General features: G+C 39.7%; 1 long non-coding RNA gene across 1 annotated transcript in view; it reads right to left on the reverse strand.

The window, feature by feature from the left end:
• The window catches only part of LOC141747647 (uncharacterized), a 97,711-nt gene extending 92,157 nt beyond the window's left edge, over positions 1–5,554 (reverse strand). Inside the window, exon 1 of the long non-coding RNA XR_012588786.1 lies at positions 5,468–5,554. This is a non-coding gene — a long non-coding RNA (uncharacterized LOC141747647). The remainder of the gene's footprint in view (positions 1–5,467) is intronic.
• Between the last annotated feature and the right edge of the window lie 446 nt (positions 5,555–6,000).

Raw genomic sequence — 6,000 nt, forward strand, 5'->3', positions numbered from 1 at the left:
TGAATATGAGGTAGCCACTAGCACGAAAAGACTGAATATTTTAGCTTTTGATGGAGCATGCAGTTTCTGGGCAGACAGTTGCCTTAGGCTGAACTGACCAGCTTTTTGTTATTATTTATTCTTTATTTTTCTGGAGCACTCATTTCCCTCACAAAACTTTCCAACCATTTCAGCGTGGCTTGAATCTGGAAGTTAGACTCAGCTACTTCCCAGCCAGAGGCTCCAGAAGAAATCACACAGTGCTGTGAGATTGAGGACTAGCAGGTACCCGTGGATGTGTGGTTCTGGGGAAAAAATCATGGGAACATTTAGGTAATTTCTTAGTTGTTCTAGTGTAAATCAGTTATCTGAACCTAAGTAAAAGGGCAGAAGACTTACTACAAGCACCTATAACACAATGACGGATGACGTTACTGCTGCCTGGAGACAACAAGTCCACAGTTTAAAATCAGTTCCCTTTGTAATAAAGTATTAGACTTGCAAACAAAAACTCAACTAATGAGCAGTTTTCTTGAACCTTAGATGCAAGTTATTATTTCCCATTATTCCCTCCTCTCCTTTAGGTCTGATGAATTATGTATCCATTTCTCCATTGTTGGTTTAGCAGAAGCATCAATAGGAGGTGAAATATGAGGCAAGAGAGTCAATATTAGATAGTCATATCAAGAAAGTTTCACATCTGCAGGGCTCCTTTCAAAAAGCTGTTCAAAAGAAGTTCTGAAAGAATAAGTGTGACAGGAAGAAGGTATAACTTCAAAACAGCACAAGTAGCTCTAAGCAGCATTGAAAAAGTAGGGTACAAGGTGCAGTGTCTAACAGAAATTCAGACCACATAGAAATCCATGATAAATGATTCATGCACTGCAGAGTTGATAAATGACACAACAGAGCCATTTTAGTAACAGAATGGAGACATATTCCTAGCCGAAAGGAATGAGATACACTTGTTACTCTAACAGAACAAGATTTCATATAATTTGTAGGGGTCCTCCCCACTTGAATTGTGTAAAAACAGAGCATTTCCCCATCCTTTAGGGCCAACAAGTTAAACAACTTTAAATTTATTCAGGAATCAATAAGATTTCCCAGTCCGTCCTTGCCTCTTCTAAATCTGAAAAGCGGGGAAGCAAAAACATCATCACAGAATGCTTTAAACCAAAACATATTCCTGACTCAGGGTGATCTGTCTCACTTCAGCCTTGTGGGGTATTTTGCTGAGAGTACAGCACATTTATACTATGACCAGAAATTTATGATAATATCATTAATTTCAAGAGGTTAGTGCATCCTCACCATACTTTCTGACCTGGTCCTTTAACGTCAGTTCTAGAGAGTCAAAGATTGCTCTAGGCTCACGCCACTCCTCTCCCCAGGGTAGTCAACCCTACTCAGCGACAGTCACTGATAGTACCTATTGGTGCTGGCCAAGTACTAGAGAAGGAACCAATGCATCTTTGTTAATGACGATCCTTCGGGTTATCTGTATGGTGAGCAGATCTTGTACAGCACACTGCCTTGTTCCTGTATAACGCAAGACATTTAACCCGCTTTCAGAAAAATAGGACCTTAGATTGCCTCAGAAAAAAAAAAAAATCAAAATATCTCCTCAAAATCAATTAGAGCCAGCAGAGAGTCCTGGCATTCACCCCCCTTTCAGCTAGAATAGCAGCAGTGTCCCCTCCTGCTCCCCTCTGCCCGATTTGGTGACAGGTAGGTGGCAGGGACCTTCCTCTGCTAGGAGGCAGATACTGCACCAGCGGCATTCAATTCCTGTTTGCTCCACAGCCAGGAGAGTTAGTATTGTGAAATTCTGACTTCACAGAACATTAGGGCCCTAAATCTGAGCAGAGAGAGTCCTGAACAGTAGTCAACCTGTTTCTCCCTCAAAAATCAATTATTGAAGACACAAAGAAGCTGCTTTTAGAATAAATAGATTATTAAGCTTTATCCTATGATTTAGACAAGGAGAATATAGCAGCTTTAACCTTATCTGTCATCTGAAGCCACTCATAGATTTTTTTGTTCATCTTGACAGTAAATTTCTCTGTCAGGCTGTATAACTCAATGCCCAGTAAGACACTTCTCACATCACCGCAGCCTGTTAAATAAACCATCATATAGTTAATTCAGAGAAGAAGAAATCTCTGTGTATATTTACGTGCAAGGTTTTAAAATCAAGTTTCTTAAAGGTGTTGGACTTTCCAGTAAGTCCAAACTCCATTTGGCATTGCCCACAACATTATCACCATGCATTGGATCTTTGCTTTGCAAGCAGTGCTTCCACAGGACACTTTCCACTACTTAAGTTAGTAGTGTTGCTTTACTCTAGACTGACACGAATGCAGATAAGCTATTAATCATCAAGAAACAACAAGGGGCAATTCTGGTGATACATTAATCCTGTCACCATCTGGGATGAAATTAATCCAGAATATACAAGAGAACTGATAATACTTTGTACTTCATTTTGCTGCTACATTATACCAATATGTTGTTTGCATGAAGCAGCACCTATAATTCACAGCCCTGCATCTTCCTGGGCATGCCATATTTTGTATACAATATCAGTGTCTAATTTACAGTAAAACAGTCCTGCATCAGCCACTGAAGTGGAAAGTAAAGCCAGAAAAACCTATTTGTAATCCAGGGAAAATATATTTATCCCCCTGGCAATATCCAAAAAAAACAGTGGTTCAATGCCATATAGAATTCTGGCCATGGCTTTGCACATGACATGGCACTGAACTGAGTCTAGGGAAATATGTGATTAATGGTGTTAAGAGCCTGGCAGGCATTTATCATTTGGAGCACACCAACAAAAAAGCAAAGTTGCTTCTTATTTTTTTAGGAACCATAACTGGGACTTGGAAAATTTAGCTTTAGTCTTCTTTTGTGTCATAGTATTCCTGCATACAGAGCAGCACCGCCTTTTAGTCTTACAGGCTTTATTCCTTACATGAACAGCGGGAGAAGTAATTCCCAACTTCACAGCAGTATTGGGAGGATAAATATTTCAAAGGGGGATTGTGCTCCAACGCTAGAGCTCATGTGACAGAACCAGCAGCTGAGGAGGCAGTAGGGCATAAGGTTATTTATGGAACAAGCCATGGTCAAAAGTATGTTTACAGGTCAATTCCCTTTACACCAGGCATTCCTCCTTCCCACTGCCCTGCCCAGCCAGTCTCCTCAGTCATGAATATGCCAGCTGGTCTAGTGTAGAGCCGGTAACAGCATGTGTTGTTTGAGAACAGCAGGTACTGCTTTGGAAACATGATGGGATTTAGCAAAACAGGAACACAGGCTATCATACAGAAACAGGAGTTTCTTGCCAGTCCACTTGCTTTACTACAAAGTTTGTAGATGTGATATTTAATGCCAGTTTCGACGAGATTATTCTTTTTTTTTTTTTAAATGGTGAAAGACTCATCTTTAGAGGAACAAAACAGCATAATCACTATTGGAGGGGAACTTGTGAAGAAACAAGAACTTAAGACCTTGTATACTGACACTTCATGAATTCATACAAGGAAGCATGCATTGCCCTTCACTCTTGCTCCATAGCCTTTAGCACAAAGACAGCCTATACCCTAACAAAGTAGCAAGTTAGGCAGAAAATGCTAGTATTTTGGCAGAAAGCAAGAGGAGGAGCAGGAATACAAAAGAGGCAAGCCATAGGAACCAAAAGCACATTACTGGTAGTGGACTGGACTCCAAGACAAGATAGTTTTTTTATGTTACATAGAAGTACAAAAGAAGTCCTTGGGATGCTACTAGGGAAGAGATTTTACGATATTCTTCAAAGACTTTCAGAGGTCTCTTTTTGCTCCTACTACACATGCTAACGATGCAACACTAACTGATGGTCTCCACACAAGTTTCCTCCCTAGTCACTCTTATAACTCTGTGACTAAGCTTGCAAGCATTTCCCAGTTTTAACCTCAGGGCTGTTTTGCAACCAGTTGCATCTGTAGTGCTTCATGGACACGTAAAGCAGAACGGAACTCAGCACAAGAAGTAGAGACAGCAATGCAACAGATAAAGGTTATAAATTTGTATATGCTTACAGTAAGCAGTCATGTATTACTTACCCCACATCCAAACCAAATACTATTTCTTGCCACTATCTAGCAAAACCCAGTATGACTGTGACAGTACATATAATTCTCTTTCATTTCATTGGTCCTGAATACAGGAGAGTTGCAAAAACCATTTTAATTGAGAGAAGCAATGAAAAGGTGTATAAAAAGGAAAATAAAGAGTAGTTTTACTGGATAGAACGTCACGGCTTTTACAGCTGTGACAATGAACCTAATGAACGTTCTACAGTAAAGCTGGTGGTAGTTCTACAGTAAAGCTCACTGAAGGGCAGCACACATTTTCAGTTCAAAGCACTATGCTCTTCCAAGACGTGTTTCTTTTGCAGGAAGGAAGATTTTTCTTCCTTATTTCAAATGCTGAAGTACATATTTCTTTAAATCAGTGCTCAAGGATCCTTGGCACTTCTTTAGAAGTGTTACCTCATGACAGATTGTCAAAAAAGGTATCAATTCTCCTTACACAAATAGATGGTGAAATGCAAGCTCCGTTAAGAAAACAACTTTGGTACCTTATCAGTTCCTCAGCAGAGGAAGATACCTCCAAAATAGATCACTCTCCTCCTACACAAAGAGGAGTCATTCCAGTGCAGCTAAAAGGTGAATTTGACCCAGTTTACACAAGACAATGGAAGATGACTCCAAAAGCACAAGTTGAATTATTTCACTGTCAACTCAGATGCATCACAATGACTAAGGGGAAACACGTATATCAGCATGCTTCATTCTAGATTAAAGCTTAATATCCTAAAAAACTTTGAAAGACAACATGCTGTCACACCTCAAGAAACAAACTATGAAGTTGCCACTGTTTCTGTAGCGAAATCTTTTCATAACAGCATACATTTCCATCCAGAGATCTTAAGTCCAGAACTAGATGAAAACCTAACTAAAGACATAGGTACTATCAAACCATGCTTTTCCTCATTGCTTCTAAGTATTTCCCAGCATATTCAGTTCCAAAAAACAAAGCTTTGCATAAAACAGAAGACAGGGAGCTAAAAAATAAAAAAGCAAAAGATACTGAACTGATCTTCCTAGTAAAAATATGGAAGAGGCCACAGAGATACCCTACATTTAGCAGCTTCTACCTTTCCCATACACAATAAATGCTAAAGCATGTCTTACGTAATATCTCCCAGTACTGGGATTGAAACCATCTTTCATTAACGTAAGCATCTTTACATGCTCTCACTGAAGTATTGCCTACTCAAACTAACAGCACTGAAGAGCCAATCCTGCAATTTTAGCATAAGACAGCATTAAAACTTGCACAGAAGTAAAAAGGAATTAGCTCCCAGTCAGACTTGTTCCTCCCAAAAACAACAAAACAAGTTACATAGTTAAGCCAGAAAAAAATTTCATTAGCTTACCTTAGAATGGAATGTCATTCTCCAGAATTAAGTCCATCTGGATTTCCCTTCCAGAAAGAGATCACGAATACTGCAGCTCCCCTTTTGTACTCTCTTTTAAACTACCAAATGTGGGAAAGGCTGCTAACCCCTTTTACTTTGCCTTCCTGGCCCTCATTGGCCTTTGCTTCTCCTGGACCACCCAGCAACTGCAGAACTAATTCTTTATTTGTTTCACCTGGTGTTCATTGGGCCTGAGTCACCTTTCTGAGCAAACTGTGGGTGTTCAAACTCAGTGCTCTTTCACAAAGGTCTTTTCTTAAAATTCCTTTCCCTTGGTTTTAATAAGTTACTGTATATTAGAGTCATATTTTTCCAGACTTCTTTGTTTGAACCTTCCTTTCAACCCACCTCCCCCCCAGCTCCATCATTCCAAGCCCTTCTTAGTCTCTTAGCCTTAACAAAAGTGATAAGAAAACATGCACCCCGTGCAATAGAAAATATGGTATTATCCACAGCCTTCCCCAGGTGAAAAACACCAAGGCCAAGAATTT

This window comes from Larus michahellis, chromosome 8 (genome assembly GCF_964199755.1).
Source record: "Larus michahellis chromosome 8, bLarMic1.1, whole genome shotgun sequence".
In the NCBI taxonomy this organism is placed as follows: domain Eukaryota; kingdom Metazoa; phylum Chordata; class Aves; order Charadriiformes; family Laridae; genus Larus; species Larus michahellis.